Genomic DNA, 17912 nt, shown 5'->3' with positions numbered 1-17912 from the left:
TCGATATGGATTAATCTAACAGTAGAAATAAATGCGACAACAGCCAGTCAGTGCTTGTCGCTAGTAGTCTAAACTCTGCATGTTCCGCGTGTCCAGTGGTGGAAAGAGTACTGAAAATTTGTACTCAAGTACAAGTACTGTTACATTGCTGAAATAATACTCAATTACAAGTAAAAGTACTGGTGCCAAAAGAGTACTTAAGTAAAAGTACAAATTACTCCTTTCAAAAACTACTAAGTTAGGAGTTACTTTTTAGCCGGTGATATTTAATGAAAAAAAAATATTCATTCATATCAAAGATCTATGTGGATAATAGCTACTTTGAACAAAACCCACTTTTATCGTATTGACTGAAATGGAATATTGGATATTGAATACTCCACCTCTTGCTCATTGCAGATTCACGGTTGGATAGGAGTGGTTAAGAATATCCAAGTATGTACTGCTGCGGAGACCTCCAAGTGGGTGGGACTTACGCCGCAAGTAGGTTGGGAGAGGGTAGGTTTAGGGTTGGGTTTGGTGTAGATGATTAACAAATCCCACCCATTTGCAGCTGACCCGCCCATTTGGAGCTGGCTCCAACCTCCGTTTATATCTAACTCAGAATATCTGCTTGTTACATCTGACATCACGCTTCTGGGTCCTAACGCTCTGCTAGACGCTCCAAAAAAACAACAAACTGTGCTAATATACACCCACGATGTCATGTAATACTGAAAAATTATAACCCTAACCTTTATTTCCATACTGAAATCCCAGACGGCCAGACAGTGATTCAGCTAAAATATTAGTGTCTAAGACACTGTGAGCACGGAGACTGTAGTGTGCACAGCAAATTTTTAAATGCTTAGCTTAAATATGTAATATTAATTAAATAGTGCTAATAAATGGCTGTTGAGATAGTATTCTCAAGTGAAATGAGTAGAGGCATGGACCCGGAAACAGCAATCCTTACGTCATAGTTAACAAGAGGATTCTCCCCAAGCCTTCAAACTGACGTCATCAGAGCGGAAGCAAAATTTTCAGTTTTTGATTAAAGATTATGATGGCAGACAAAGTTTTTTGCAGTGTATTGACTTGCAAGGTTTAATTGTTCACCACAAGACTAGTAATGTGCACTAAAAAAGTAAGTAGGGTCATTCTGATTTCATGACGACTAATCATTTTCAATACCATTGGCAAAACTACCACATACTGTATACTGCCATATACAGTTGCATCTCAATAAATTAGAATGTTGTGGAAAAGTTCATTTATGTCAGTAATTCAACTCAAATTGTGAAACTCGTGTATGAAATAAATTCAATGCACACCAACTGAAATAGTTTAAGGTTCTTTTAATTGTGATGATTTTGGCTCACATTTAACAAAAACCCACCAATTCACTATCTCAACAAATTAGAATATGTTGACATGCCAATCAGCTAATCAACTCAAAACACCTGCAAAGGTTTCCTGAGCCTTCAAAATGGTCTCTCAGTTTGGTTCACTAGGCTACACAATCATGGGGAAGACTGCTGATCTGACAGTTGTCCAGAAGACAATCATTGACACCCTTCACAAGGAGGGTAAGCCACAAACATTCATTGCCAAAGAAGCTGGCTGTTCACAGAGTGCTGTATCCAAGCATGTTAACAGAAAGTCGAGTGGAAGGAAAAAGTGTGGAAGAAAAAGATGCACAACCAACCGAGAGAACCGCAGTCTTATGAGGATTGTCAAGCAAAATAGATTCAAGAATTTGGGTGAACTTCACAAGGAATGGACTGAGGCTGGGGTCAAGGCATCAAGAGCCACCACACACAGACGTGTCAAGGAATTTGGCTACAGTTGTCGTATTCCTCTTGTTAAGCCACTCCTGAACCACAGACAACGTCAGAGGCGTCTTACCTGGGCTAAGGAGAAGAAGAACTTGACTGTTGCCCAGTGGTCCAAAGTCCTCTTTTCAGATGAGAGCAAGTTTTGTATTTCATTTGGAAACCAAGGTCCTAGAGTCTGGAGGAAGGGTGGAGAAGCTCATAGCCCAAGTTGCTTGTAGTCCAGTGTTAAGTTTCCACAGTCTGTGATGATTTGGGGTGCAAAGTCACTGCACCCGTCCATGCTGATTTCATTTTCCAGCAGGATTTGGCACCTGCCCACACTGCCAAAAGCACCAAAAGTTGGTTAAATGACCATGGTGTTTGTGTGCTTGACTGGCCAGCAAACGCACCAGACCTGAGCCCCATAGAGAATCTATGGGGTATTGTCAAGAGGAAAATGAGAAACAAGAGACCTAAAAATGCAGATGAGCTGAAGGCCACTGTCAAAGAAACCTGGGCTTCCATACCACCTCAGCAGTGCCACAAACTGATCACCTCCATGCCACGCCGAATTGAGGCAGTAATTAAAGCAAAAGGAGCCCCTACCAAGTATTGAGTACATATACAGTAAATGAACATACTTTCCAGAAGACCAACAATTCACTAAAAATGTTTTTTTTATTTTTTTATTGGTCTTATGAAGTATTCTAATTTGTTGAGATAGTGAATTGGTGGGTTTTTGTTAAATGTGAGCCAAAATCATCACAATTAAAAGAACCAAAGACTTAAACTACTTCAGTCTGTGTGCATTGAATTTATTTAATACACGAGTTTCACAATTTGACTTGAATTACTGAAATAAATGAACTTTTCCACGACATTCTAATTTATTGAGATGCACCTGTAGATATTTTAATATTTAACTTTTTTTTTTGTCCATCCATTTTTTTCAAGGCAATCATTATTTCAAGCTTATTATTTCAAGCTTTGAAACTGGTTTAATCCAAGTCTTCTAAAAAGACACATTCGCTTTATATGATGAACAGATTTCAATGTAGGCCTTCATGTACATACATATAAATATTGATCAATTACCATTACAAAAATCTCAATCTTAAACATTTGCTCATTCTGTGTATTTGTGTCTTTAAAATAGGGTAACTTTGTTGCAAAAGCTTACAACACAAGGAAGCTTGATTTCAAATTTGATTTCAAATGGAATTGAATTTACAAAAAAATTAATAAAAAATGACATAAAACAAATGACCTCAATTCAGTTGAGGTATTCGAAACTTGACAACACTGTACACTTATATTTTTTATAAGCAGTGATTTAAGAGCAATATATTTTAGGCCTATATATTTAGAGAAATGGAACATCAGATGGTTTTAACCTGTAATGTCTGTACAATGTAGTGATGCAGTTAGGCAGACTAGGATATTTATATGTACAAATCAGACAAATATCCCATTCCAAAACATTTCTAGCATAAATTTACATTGTAAATGAAAGAAATTAAAATTACATCTTTGATTGTTTCATTTCATTGCATTTCACTAACAGTCAATAAAATTTCCAGTAGGATTTTCATCGGTCAGGTGTGGATCTCTTCTGAATGGTTGATAACTTTCGACAAAGTTTAATCCAAGAGCAAAGAGAAATAATTTCTACTTTAAAAGCATATAGAGATCGCGATTGCACACAGTCTGAGTGCGCACAAGCAATATCGGAGAGAGAGGACAAGCAGTTAATTTGCATAAATTAGACCTAGCCTTTTTGAAAGCTTGCATCCAGTTTTCTGTGATTAAATGACTGTTCTCATGTTACAATAAAGCGCTCGCCACATTTGCGCGGGAATTATAAAAATTTTGCGCAATACCTGCAATCCTGCGTGGATATTCAGACTCTGTATTGACAGGAGACGGATGCGTGTCAAACTCGCTGTCGGAGAGGAGAGAGACGCAGCTTGTATCGGTGTATATACGGGAGATACTGTGGAAAATGAATAATGGAACGGTGTCAGATATTGCAGCATCGGTATCAACATATAGAAATGTATGATAACACTACCATGTAGTTTGTTTCTTCAAACTTTGAGTTCATAAATTACACTGAGCTCCCTCACTGTCCAATCAGCTCTTCAACCCTGCTGCTGCAGCGGCGGCTTTTTCCGCGGTTCAGATATCAGGGTTTTTATTGGTCCGTTTACGTTCAGATATCTTTATTGGCTACTGAAGTTTCGTGAAACGTTTGAATATCAATTCAGATTGTGGGCGTACTCAGTAATGAACTATGATTTAAAAGTAACAAAGTAGATTATTTTGCTTAATTTGTAATTAAGTACAAGTAAAAGTACAGCTTTAGAAATATACTCAAAAAAGTACAAGTACCCAAAAAAACTACTCAATTACAGTAACGTGAGTAATTGTAATTCGTTACCTCCACCACTTCGTGTGTCTTTGTGTGAATGAATGGTGCGGTTTTGTCTGATACACAAACACATGCAGTGCTGACGGTGATTTCAGTGTCTGCATCTCAATATATGAGGACATGAACACATTAACTTAATTTCCAGAGCTGCTCTGAGTCACTTTACTTTTACTTTACGTTTACTTTGAGAAAAACCACCAAGACACACTGAAACTGAAAGACCTTCATGACAAGAAGTCAAAATAAAATACTGATTTAACTTGAAGAAATTATGACAAATATATTACTGTTGTATACTAAAATGTTATCAAGTAATAGTAATAATAAAAATTGTAAGGAATATATACAACCAAGGTATTTTTCATTAATTCTTTCGTTAATTTATAGTTATACACATATACGGTGCTTTTGTACAGCATCTTATTTGACAAAAAAATAAAAATGCAATGTTTTGTTGTAAATTAATTGTTTTCAATACAATTTAAAAGATTGATTAAATTGTTAAAGTTTTATTAATTCATTTTTTTGAGACATTTGTATTGAATCATGAAACAGAATCCAGAAAAAATAAATAAAAGGGAAAACAGAATTTAGGGTAAAATCATGGGCCCTAAATTAAAAGTTAGCTCTATGTCAATTCATTGTCAATTGTGCGCTGTCAGTAACGTGATTTACAGTAGGGGTTGTATTGCAGCCAAGAAAAGGCACAAAAATTTGTACAAAAAAAAAAGCATTTTTATGAGTAATTAAATTTAACAAATTATTTTTATAAGAAGAGTAACTGGAATGGGACCAACCCTAATTTATCTTAGAAGTAATATTAGGCATCTAATCAGCATAGATGGGAGGAAAGTTTCTAAAAAAATGCATCTAGTACCACATTGATCATATGGTAATTTCTAGTATTAAAATTAGATTAAAAATTAATTGTTGGATTAATTGTTTGCCTTGGAAATATAATTGAGCAGAGTACAGAGTACTTCAGTAACAGGCCTACTTGATTCAAGTACATTTTCCAAAATATAACTGAAGGAGTAATGAGGTACAATTATTCAAGCACTTCACACTCCTGCTTGTTCACAAATCTTTCTGAATGTTTGTGCTGACTTTATTGTTTGTGTTTGTTTATTTTTAGTCCATGGTTTCTTTGCTAGTCAGCAAACTGGACTTCCTGGGTAGTGGCCCACACACACTCCCACACACCGGCTCTGTTCCAAAAACCTTGTGTGTTGCCTCACTGTCTACTGCCTATAGCTGCCTTCTAGGGCAGCATACCAACTGAAATGGAACCTCTTAAATGACCTATTTGGAGCTCACTACAGCAGTAGCACTTCATGCAAATAGCGCTTTTGACACTTTCAGTAGAGTTTGGCATGTTGTTAAGCTAAAATTGTGAAACTCTACTAAGCACAAAAATACAAATATTGAGTGAAATAGTCATTTAGTACAAATATTGAGTCAAATAGTCAATTTTTATAGGCACTTTCAGTATTGAATGAATTCCAAGTGTATCTATGACATTTCCCTGCAATTTTGGATGGATCTTTTTAACTGCAATGCATTATGCATGTTTATAAAGTGCATAATTTAGTCTAATAGAGTTATCTCAGAAGCCTGCCTAACTTTTGTACTAGGCTTCATGTCTAAAGCGTTCCCATGATGCCTTAAAGCGCTGCCTACGCAGGCAGCTCGCTGGGTTTTGGAACAGAGCCATATGCACAAACTTATTATGCATGAACAGTTTAAAACATCCTGCATTTACAAGGGCTAATGGTAATTCATAACACAACCAAAACCTAACCCCAGCCCTCTGGCTGCTGGCTCAGCCCTACTTGAAACGGAGCCTGCAACCTTTGAGTTAGCAGTCCAGACCCTTCGCCGTCAAGCCACCATGACCCAGAGCTCTAACAGCTGTTTGCTTTCTGCTAAAGTAACAATGGTGTCATAAAGTCCGCATCCTGATTTCTGTTTTACTAGTGGCCTCTGAGACAGTTAACATCTTTGTTCCTGTTGAAACCATTGGAACGGGGGGTATGGATGTGGCCAAATGAGAGAGAGCATAAACATTAAAGAAAACATCTTGCAGGGTTCGGCAAGTTTTATTTGGCTGTAGTGGTCAGCACTTGCTGAGAGCAGTAAGCCCCCACATACAGGCTGGACAGGCTCTTTCTCCCTCTCTATGTCTCTCCCTCTCCCCTTTTTTATTTCTGTCAGCCCTTCTCTTCATGATCCCAGTGTTTTGCCCATCCAAACACATAAAGTCCCTACACAAACAGAAGTTGTGGCAGAGCGGGACTGCATTTCTGGAGATGAATGAGAGCTGTATGCACAAATGTCTGTCCGTGTGCGCTCTCACGGTGAACCCTGACAGATTAATGTTGTTTTCCTGCAGTAAATAGCGGCGATGACCTTAGGCTCTGTGTTTGATGAGGACTGAAATAGATGGGTCAAAATATTTGATTTTATAATATTATTAAAGGCATAGTATCACAAGGGAAAGATTTATATCGGGGTTTAAATTTGACTAATAAAATATGTCAGTCCTCTCTGATAGTCTTAAGTTGTGAGCGAATTCCTCTCATTTCATATCATTAGGATTGTACATCTATGTCCGCAGGAGACTGGACAGAGAGTGATTATATCACTGTCCCACCACGGAGCTTTAGAATGCCTTCAGCATCTTGCACGAGCGCATGTGTGTGTGTATCACATATGTTCGCAATAACTCTGTGGCAAAGCAAACAGTCTAAAGCCTCTCATGCTCCGTGAAATCTCACCCCCATTTCTCAGGCATGCACTGGCCACCTCAGGCTCAGTGAGGACCCTTAGGGGCCTCTGACCAAGACACATACACTCATACACACACTCTCAGTGCTTTGATCCGCTAGTCCACATTATAAATGTGGAGGGGAGCCAGTGACCGGCGGCTTAGAGCCGGAATGGATCTGTCCGGATTCCAGTTTCTCTGAGCTCAATTGCGTTGGCAGGAAAACGGATGAATGCGAGAGTGAATACAGTGAGCTGAAGTGATTTGTCCTTTATGAACTGAATTGAGCCAAGTGTTTTATACAATACACCTAGCCATCCATCCATCCATCCATCCTTCCTTCTTTCCGTCATTCAATCTGTCTCCTCCTGTGCCATGGTTATGAATTGTAACTCTTCGGGGCTACCACCGTTATCGAAAACGAAATTTAGTTCATCCATGTTGATTCATAACAGGGATGATAATGTGCTGTGTAATATCTCTTTATGCCCATTTAGACATCAGAGAGCGAGAGAATGAGGGCTGCTTGCTTTGTTAACTTATATGCCTGAAGGCAGATGGTTTTTTTCTGCCGCTATGCTAAACACTAAAGCCGTTTAAACGTTACTGAACCCAGAACCCGGGGGAGAGAAAGAAATTATCATATTAGAAATGAGCTGCATTTTTCATGGACTACTAATGAATGCATAGATTTCTTCCTCTACTTGTCAGGCTTGGGTGCCTTGTAGAATTACATTTACAGTGGATTTTAAATTCCATCTCAATTCCTGAATTTTAATTGAATTTAAATTGTACTTCAATTGGAAGTAAACTGGATTGAGAAGTGTAATTTGAATTTAAGGGTTCATGAACTGCCTTTTTTATTATTTTGTACTGTTCTCTGAGGCCCACTTATGATATTGTCAAGATTTTTACATCAAAAAAACATAATTTAGAAGTAATAGGCTATTTTCTTTACTGTTTTGGCACCCCTCATCAGAACACTCAATTTGAATAGGCGTAGACTTGGAAGTAAACGCCCTCTGCTATGATTGGCTAACAGTTGTGTATGTTTGACAGCCTACATCCTTCACAGATGGATGCTTCTGTGATTTAGGTTAAAAACGCATAAATACTCAAATCAAATGATCTGTAATAACAGACAAAGCCATAGTGACCGTATAATAACAGTTACTCACGTTTTTGTGGTGCGACATTACTGTCGGATCCAGTATAGTCAGTACAGCATTGTCTTTTAGTTTCAATCTTTCTGAAAATCCCACATCGAACTGTGCCTTATTTGTAAATGAATCTGTTGTAAAATGAAGTGTACAAAGGACCAAGTTCTTACTGATGCAGTCTGGAACTTCAACTTCAGGTTAATCCACTCTTTCCTAATGTTGGGATTTGAAGGAAGGCAATGCAAAGACTGTGTTTTTCCCAAAACTTGGCACTGTATCGTTTCATTTCTGTGTAGACCTGCGTTTGTCTCTTTCGTTTTTTACACAGCGTACGCGAATAGGTGGGCGGGGCTAAACAGGCAGTGATGTAGAAGCCGGCGTTGATCTTCTTCTGCGGAGGTGGTGTTTAGCAACACTATTACATCCTAAAGTGGCGCATTGCACAACCTGTCAGTTTGGCAGATTGGCTTCAATATAAGCTGTTTTTAGATTAACGAGAAAGTTTTGAGTTCTGAAACTTACAGGGTGTCTTTATAGCACAATGACCTCTAATATGTCAAAAGATTAAGTGAATTTTGATTTGTTAGTTCATGACCCCTTTATGGAAGTAGAGTTAAAATTTAAAATATATTCAAATACATCAAGTGTGGTGTTTAATAATATGTTTTTCGGTATGAATTACCCATAAACATGTTATCTAAACATATTGGCTACTTGCATTCAGTTGAATGTTGACTTTACAGGCCATGGTAATCTGTCATTAATTTTCAATCCAATTCATTCTTAATTAAATTCTGAAGGCATCCAACCCTGACTCCCTGTTTTAGCTTGTACGTTTCTTGACAATGTTTGAAACTTGCTGCCTCCTTAGGATGAAATGCCTGTTATATTTTTCATATATCACTTTGGATAAAAGCATCTGCTAAATTAATAAATGTAAATGCAAATTCTGGATATTGCATTATATTGCATGCACTGGATGTTTATTATTGGTACACTTTTTGGTATAGCTCAAAATGTTATATGTGATGAAAATTGTTTAGTACTGGAAAAATTAAATGGTTTTGACGGTACTGAATTGTGTTTAAAGAAACAGCCCAAATCAGTTGAGAAAATTCATATTCTACATATTAAGATGAATATGAAAAAAATTAAATTAGCTTTCATCTTTGTTTTGCATTGCTGTTTAATTGCAGTTTTAGTTAATCTAAACATGCATGTTTTTAACTTATTTATTTAATCTATTGGCTATTTGCCACAAATAATTTCTCAAAATACCCGTTTTTAAATAGTTTTTGTTAACAATTAGAATATTGGTACATATCAGGGATTATTTAAATGGGAATAATGAGTCAAAATGAACAGTCAGTAAATTTTGCATCCGGCCATTTAGATTCCAATTCTATCTGAACATCCTGTGAGTTGAGGTCAATTCACATCATATTCCAAGTCATGAATTGAAAGGAAGCCAGTTATTCAGTTCTGGATGTTGGCCAACCCTGCTGTGTGTACAGACGGTTAATTAAACATCCCATACATTTTTATGCAAATTTCCAATCTCTGCTTCCATCTATCTGTACATCCGGCAATGAATCAAGGGACATACATATAGTTTTTTTTCTTACTGAGCTTCGGAAAGTTTTATCTTGAAGCATTCAGACTAATCTTGGATCAGATCAGAGCTGAGCTTAATTGAATCATTTATGAACACACAGCTGGGGAAACAGATCTAAATGGCAGGCCTCAGAGCAGTGAGTGGAGAGAGATTCTCATCTACAGGTTAAACCTCCTGCCAACAGGGTTCAGATTAGTCAGAGATCTCTATCTCTCCTCCCTTAAACCTATCAGCTTTACACCTTCCCAAGTGGCTGGGCCTCGTCATGTGTGTGCGAGCACGCAGGTGTGGAACACAATCTGATTGTAAACAGAAGCATAAGCCTCTTTATTAAAAATACATGGGAAATGTGAAGAAAAGCCGTATGGCGCTGTAGCTGTCATCAGCGCTCTGGCAAGAGAAAGATTGAGAGGATAGGTGAGAGAGATGGAGAGTGACAGAAGACAGAAAAAACACGCACACAAACACAAACACAAACACACGTTTGCATAGACAATTGAAAAAGGAAAAGGAGGGAGAGTGAAAATATGGCAGGAAAAGGGCAAAAGGAGGGAAGATGGATAAAAAACCCCAGACACATACACTCACACACACATATACCATATCTTAGATTCACATCAGGCCAAGAGGAGATGGAGAAATTGAATTGGATAGGCCTTGAGTGAGTCCATCAGTAATTACCATTGCCAAAATACACACACACACACATAGATTGTTTTTTGTAAACATTCCAGTTCAGATTAGTGTTTTTTTTCCCCACAGGTGGTTTTGATCAGTAGAAAGACAAAGATGAATCAAACTGATGAAGCAAAGCTGACTTCATGTGTATTTACCGAGAAAGAAAAGAAAAACTGAATGAGAGGAACAGAGGAAGAAAGAGAAACAACACCTTGTTTGAATTCAGACTCTGTCTTGATCAATTAACCCCTCTATTTTCATTTAAAATAATACATATTGCTTATTATATGTATTATATATTTTGCTTTCAAAATTAATTTAAAATATATATTATATAAATACCATTTTAATATAAATATTATATGTAATCAATTTGAAATAAATGATCATTTTAACTATTGTTCAATTTTTTTTATAAATATAAAAACAATTTCAGTCAATTTTAGTTATATTTTCGTCTGTTTTAGTTCATTTTAGTTATATGTCCTTAAATTTAATTTGCAGTTCTGCATCCTGTTTGCTACATCAATTCAAATTCAGGAAGTTCCTGTCCACGCTCCATCCTGGTCCAATCAGAGTCAAATGTTGGACCCTGACTGTTTTAAGTTCTGTAAAACTCATTAGCATCTGCTGATATGTACAGTGAGGAAAATAAGTATTTGAACACCCTGCTATTTTGCAAGTTCTCCCACTTAGAAATCATGGAGGGGTCTGAAATTGTCATCGTAGGTGCATGTCCACTGTGAGAGACATAATCTTAAAAAAAAAATCCAGAAATCACAATGTATGATTTTTTAACTATTTATTTGTATGATACAGCTGCAAATAAGTATTTGAACACCTGTCTATCAGCTAGAATTCTGACCCTCAAAGACCTGTTAGTCTGCCTTTAAAATGTCCACCTCCACTCCATTTATTATCCTAAATTAGATGCACCTGTTTGAGGTCGTTAGCTGCATAAAGACACCTGTCCACACCATACAATCAGTAAGAATCCAACTACTAACATGGCCAAGACCAAAGAGCTGTCCAAAGACACTAGAGACAAAATTGTACACCTCCACAAGGCTGGAAAGGCTACGGGAAATTGCCAAGCAGCTTGGTGAAAAAGGCCCACTGTTGGAGCAATCATTAGAAAATGGAAGAAGCTAAACATGACTGTCAATCTCCCTCGGACTGGGGCTCCATGCAAGATCTCACCTCGTGGGGTCTCAATGATCCTAAGAAAGGTGAGAAATCATCCCAGAACTACACGGGAGGAGCTGGTCAATGACCTGAAAAGAGCTGGGACCACCGCTTCCAAGGTTACTGTTGGTAATACACTAAGATGTCATGGTTTGAAATCATGCATGGCACGGAAGGTTCCCCTGCTTAAACCAGCACATGTCCAGGCCCGACTTAAGTTTGCCAATGACCATTTGGATGATCCAGAGGAGTCATGGGAGAAAGTCATGTGGTCAGATGAGACCAAAATAGAACTTTTGGTCATAATTCCACTAAACGTGTTTGGAGGAAGAAGAATGATGAGTACCATCCCAAGAACACCATCCCTACTGTGAAGCATGGGGTGGTAGCATCATGCTTTGGGGTGTTTTTCTGCACATGGGACAGGCGACTGCACTGTATTAAGGAGAGGATGACCGGGGCCATGTATTGCGAGATTTTGGGGAACAACCTCCTTCCCTCAGTTAGAGCATTGAAGATGGGTCGAGGCTGGGTCTTCCAACATGACAATGACCCGAAGCACACAGCCAGGATAACCAAGGAGTGGCTCTGTAAGAAGCATATCAAGGTTCTGGCGTGGCCTAGCCAGTCTCAGACCTAAACCCAATAGAGAATCTTTGGAGGAGCTCAAACTCCGTGTTTCTCAGCGACAGGCCAGAAACCTGACTGATCTAGAGTAGATCTGTGTGGAGGAGTGGGCCAAAATCCCTCCTGCAGTGTGTGCAAACCTGGTGAAAAACTACAGGAAAGCGTTTGACCTCTGTAATTGCAAACAAAGGCTACTGTACCAAATATTAACATTGATTTTCTCAGGTGTTCAAATACTTATTTGCAGCTGTATCATACAAATAAATAGTTAAAAATCATACATTGTGATTTCTGGATTTTTTTTTAGATTATGTCTCTCACAGTGGACATGCACCTCGATGACAATTTCAGACCCTCCATGATTTCTAAGTGGGAGAACTTGCAAAATAGCAGGGTGTTCAAATACTTATTTTCCTCACTGTATGAGAGCTGAGGACCTGTAACGAAGAGTTAATGTAAAAGAGAGTGTCTGTGCTGAAGGGTTCGTATTTGAGAGGGCCCGTAATGAAGAGTTCATATGTAAGAGGCCCTCAAAAAAACAAGAGCAGCAACCTTGATGAAGAGTTCACATGATGAATTTTTACCTCCTCTACATTCACAGTGAACATAAACCTCACATTCCTTTGCTCTGGATTAAACACTTTATCACGTCATTTTTCAGAGTGCAGTTTTCTTGCATGCGTTGACATATTTGCTGTTATAGAGTCCCTGTCCTTGAATTTAATTGTCCAAACATTGTTCCAAAAATTTATATTTAGTCCAGCAGCACTGGGTTTTTCCACAATTTGTGTCACTCTACTTGACTGTGTTTGTTCCCAAAAGACTGTCTGTGTATTTGTAATGGGAATTTTTCAGTGACTCTTTGTGCAGGTTACATTGTTACCTGACCGTCATAACTGACCGACATAACTGACCGTCTTTAGAGTCCACTTGAAATCAAAATTTACAATATTTATTTTGTTAGTGCACATTGCTAGTCTTAAAGTGAACAATTAATCCATGCAAGTTAATCCGCTGGGAAAAATAAAAAATAAAAAATTGTATGTTTTGATAATCTTTAATCAAAATCTGAACTTTTGCTTCTGCTCTGGAATGGCATTCCTTCTCTGCTGATGTAAGTTTGGCGGCTTGGGCAGAATATGCCTAACCATGCCCCTCCAACCGTTAGTTTGCTGCAAGTGAGAGATGAGAGGAAGAGCACAAAAATAAAACCCCGCCCTCTATTCAATATTCCTTTTCAGTTGAAAATTCGTCGCCATACTGAAATAAATTTGCCAACAACTTCCGGTTCACACAGACTTTAAGTGTGAGTCACTGAATCTTTTTCTTAAGCGATTTGTTTAAAAACAGCTTAAGGAATACATTCAGGAATGAAACAAGGGCCTGTCTTCATGAATGACTCGCTTGAATCTTTTACTCAGTTTATTCATTGAAAAATATAGATAAAAAAAAAAACCATATATGTATGTATTTTTTTCTTGAAGTAATTTTTTGATGTATATAACTGCCAAAAGTGAAGAGAAGCATATACTAACATTTGTTTCAAAAATAACTAAGACACAAAACTCACCCAAAAATGAAAATTCTGTCATTAATTACTCACCTTCATGTCGTTCTAAACCCGTAGGACCTCTGTTCATCTTCAGAACACAAATTAAGATGTTTTGGATGGAATCCAAGAGCTTTCTGACCCTAAATAGACAGCAACGGAACTACCACGTTCAAGGCCCAAAGGTAGTAAGGACAATTGTTAAAATAGTCCATGTGGCATCAGTAGTTCAAACGTAATTTTATGAAGCTACGAGAATACTTTTTGTGCGCAAAGAAAACAAAAAATAACGACTTTATTCAACAATTCTCCTCTTCCGTGTCAATCAAGAGTACCACATGAAGGTGAGTAATTAATGACAGAATTTTCATTTTTGGGTGAACTATCCCTTTAATTTCATAAAATGTTTTCTTTTAAATAAAAAAACCTAAGAATTTATTTTTGTAAATACAAAATACTTAAGTATGAAGAATGGAAAATAAGTATGTTTTGTGGCACTAGCAGGCTGGTTTAAGAGGGAAAATTGTGTAAAAATTTGTTACTTCATATGTCTTTAACACACACCGCCTTCTACAAGCTGTCATTGACTTCCACTGGTGTTTACTTCAACTGAATCTGATCTGCATTCTGATGCCAGCAAATCCAGTGTAAAATATACAGAGCGAGAGAGAGAGAGACCTTGAGATTCTCACAAACAAACTTCCATTTTACACCATTCCTGGCAAATAATTCAACTAAAAAACATTCAGTCTCATCCATATCTGATAGACACTCCTCAGTTTTAATTCATCTCTGACAGGCAGTCGGGCTGCCATCGTATGTGTTTGCACTGAAGCGTGAAGAAGGTTTCCTGTGTGTATTATTGTATTTTGGGCCTGAAGGCTCCGCTGCCGACCAGTGCCAGCTCTAATGTTATTTTTGGAGAGGAGTCAGAGCATTAATTTACTATGTGCAAACAATGTGATCATCTAAACTACTGTTTCCCAGCTACACAATTAAAGCCATATGGGAAGAACAAAGCTCATTTAGATGCTGTCTCTTCTATTCACTCTCACTTACTCTCTCACTCTCTCAGAACTCTTAGATCAAATAATTTGACCTCTCACTCTTTCCCCTCTCATCTATGTGCTGGGTGAAGCTACGCTGTAGTTTTGTGTTCTTCTCTGGAAGGAATACTGAATTTCAACCGCTCTGTTTTCTCCGCCTAACAAAAGGAAATGAGAAGGAGAGAGAGAGTCACATTCCTCAGACGGCGTAAGGACACGCTGAAGGATGTCAGAGGGTGCATGTTAGAGCGGTGCTGAACGGTAGCAACAGCCCTGGGCTAAAGCTAAATAGGTCAAATGTGACTCATCAAAAATATTTTTGGATTGCAGTGGGGGAAAAATACACGCTTCTATCAGTTCAAGTTTGCTGTTGTAGTAAAAGCTTGAGCCAGGTGAATTTAATCTGTGAAGTTTTCATTTTAGAACAGACATCCAGTATTCTATGACATTATTAACATCTTGAATAGATTATCACAACGTTAATACTGCTGATAAAAGAAAACTGGCAGACCTGTCGATTCTTTGGGAAATGTGAAGAAACTGCAAAATTAGGCAGTAATATGGGGACGTATAATAGCCTATGGGTCTATTAAGCTAGTTATCAAAATGCATAAAATAATGCAATGCATACAATGACTTGAATATACATATTTGGGGGAGTAGCTGTTCAGAGATTGCAAACAAATAAGATAATGTCTCCTTAAATAGCTAAAATCGAGACAGAAAAAATGCTTTGGCATGCATAGCTTGGCACGTTTTATTATCATTACTTTTCAAAAAATAAGCAGCGAAGCAGTTACATGGAAACTTTTATCCACCAAATCAGGAAGCCATTTTGTTGTCATTTGAGAGTAAAACCATAAAACAGAAAATTGTGTCACAGAGAGGACCCCTGTAGACCATCATGGCAGTTTATTTATTTTTTTTAAATATGCATATTACAGTGTTTCCCATAGATTTAGACTCTATTTGTGGTGGCATATACATGCAAATTCATTCTCTGCCTGCAGGAGGCGCTTAGAGCGGGAGAAATAGAGGTTTCCCCGGTAACGGCTGTACACAAAACAGCGCTCCGCTCACAAACGCTGCTTTATCAGGCATTACATACAAGATGAAATGAAAATGACATCCAAAATTTTCTGAAGACAGTCGGTTAACCTTCAGAAATACAGTGATATCACTGTATTTCTGAAGGTTAACCGACCTATATATATATATATATATATATATATATATATATATATATATATAAACGCAGTCAACGAAGTCAAAGCCTTTTGGAATATCTATTTGTGGTGGTCAGTTGTTTTGATATTGTGGTGGGCCACCACAAATAAATCAATGTATGGGAAAACACTGTATTAGATATTTTGACCTTTGTAAAAGGCAAGGTCAGTTTAGGTGGAGTAACCACAAGAAAACTACAAAAAGTAATGATATTTGTTTTTTTCCAGTAAGTATATTTTATAAATTAAAATAATATGCGTACTCTCAGGTATGTTCAAGGTGAAAGGAAAATATAGTCCTATTACTTGTTATTTGATAATTACGCCACTTAACATTGCAAAGTCATGAAAGAGTCATAAAGTTTTTATGGTATAAACATTCTTTCACAAATTGTGTTTCTGAGAAGTTGACGCTAACACTTTAACTAGATTTTTAAAAGGTTTCTCCTTTTCATCATCTCATCCAACCTTGTTTGTTATTGACCTCTATATCAAAAGAGTAAAAAAAAAAAAAGCAATGAATGATAAAGTGTACAAATTGGGTTAATGGAAATTACAAGCACAGGTAGCTGAAAAAACACAAAACAGACACTTAGTGACAGCGAGAAGGCCACTACAGCAGCAATCTCACCACTAACAATGTAAAACATCGATAACCGTCAACTGTCAAAGACATCCTAGCACAAGAAATTTATATTGTTTTTTTGTTTTTTTTTCTTAACTTAATTAACTTGTAATCCCCCGGCCCTGACCCCTAACCAGAAAACCCTGACCAGTTCAGCTAACCAAACAGATAACAGTTACAGAAAGTAAAAGTATCCACTCAAAGTAGTAGCATTATATAACATAATATATAACAATTTCAGTGATGATTTTCTTTTGATTTTCTTGCATTCAGTGTCTCATTGCTTTGTATAAGCCATGTACATATAGAGCATGATTGTAACACTGCACTTTTTGTTTTTTGCGTATTTATTCAGAGAATATTTAGCCTAAAATGCAAAAAAAAATTACCTTAAACATTAAGTCAGATATACTTAAATTATTGTAGAAGTACACAACGGACGATGTTACAGTCATAACACTAGGATGTTTAATTGTAACAGTAACTGAAAACACTTTCATGTGAATGTAAATCTTTAATGTTGAATTATCTTTAATGTTTCATTAATCTTTTTATTAGCTACCAAATTGTGCCAAAGACAACATATTAAAGAAAACATGTTCTACTTTGCAACAACAACAACAAAAAGAAAATTACATAACGATCAAAACTTTTTAAAATATCCATGTTGATCATTACTAAAACAGTCCATTATACTGTGATAGAGGACTGAATTTCTCATACCCGATGTGGTTATAGTGCGTGAATTGTGCTGTAAGCTATTACCAATGTTACATTTTGTGAAAATTACTGTTGCGTTTCGCATCTGAATCTGAATAATTTGTGAGTTACACAATATAAAAAACAAGCATAATGTAGTATTTTCACTTCACTACCCCTGAGGATAGGGCACTCATGGGTAAGCTTATCCAATTTAAATCCACTTATTAGAACTGCGCACACACAAACACACACATACACGCATTAGACTCCATTATTCAGCCTGAGTGTCTGGACAAAAAGATCAATCAGGTTCAATGGATCAACATGATGAACCTCATCACTCCATACTTTCATCTCTCTGTCTCTCCCCTCCTTTTATCCTCAAACTCTGCATTTTCTCATGCTGTCCATCTTTATTTTGTTCCCTCTTAATGCTCTTTATTGTCTACATCCTCCTCAATTCTTTCCAGCCGTCTCTCTCTTGCTTGACCTTTTCTCTCGTGTT

At 37.2% G+C, this 17912-nt stretch overlaps 1 long non-coding RNA gene across 3 annotated transcripts in view; it reads left to right on the top strand.

Annotated features, from left to right (window-relative positions):
• LOC131540319 (uncharacterized) overlaps positions 1–17912 on the top strand; it is a 181378-nt gene that overhangs the window by 70420 nt on the left and 93046 nt on the right. The window lies entirely within an intron of this gene.

The sequence above is a fragment of the Onychostoma macrolepis genome, chromosome 05 (assembly GCF_012432095.1).
Source record: "Onychostoma macrolepis isolate SWU-2019 chromosome 05, ASM1243209v1, whole genome shotgun sequence".
Classification (NCBI taxonomy): domain Eukaryota; kingdom Metazoa; phylum Chordata; class Actinopteri; order Cypriniformes; family Cyprinidae; genus Onychostoma; species Onychostoma macrolepis.
The sequence above is the reverse complement of the archived record's forward strand: the minus strand, read 5'-3'. Positions and strand labels throughout refer to the sequence as shown.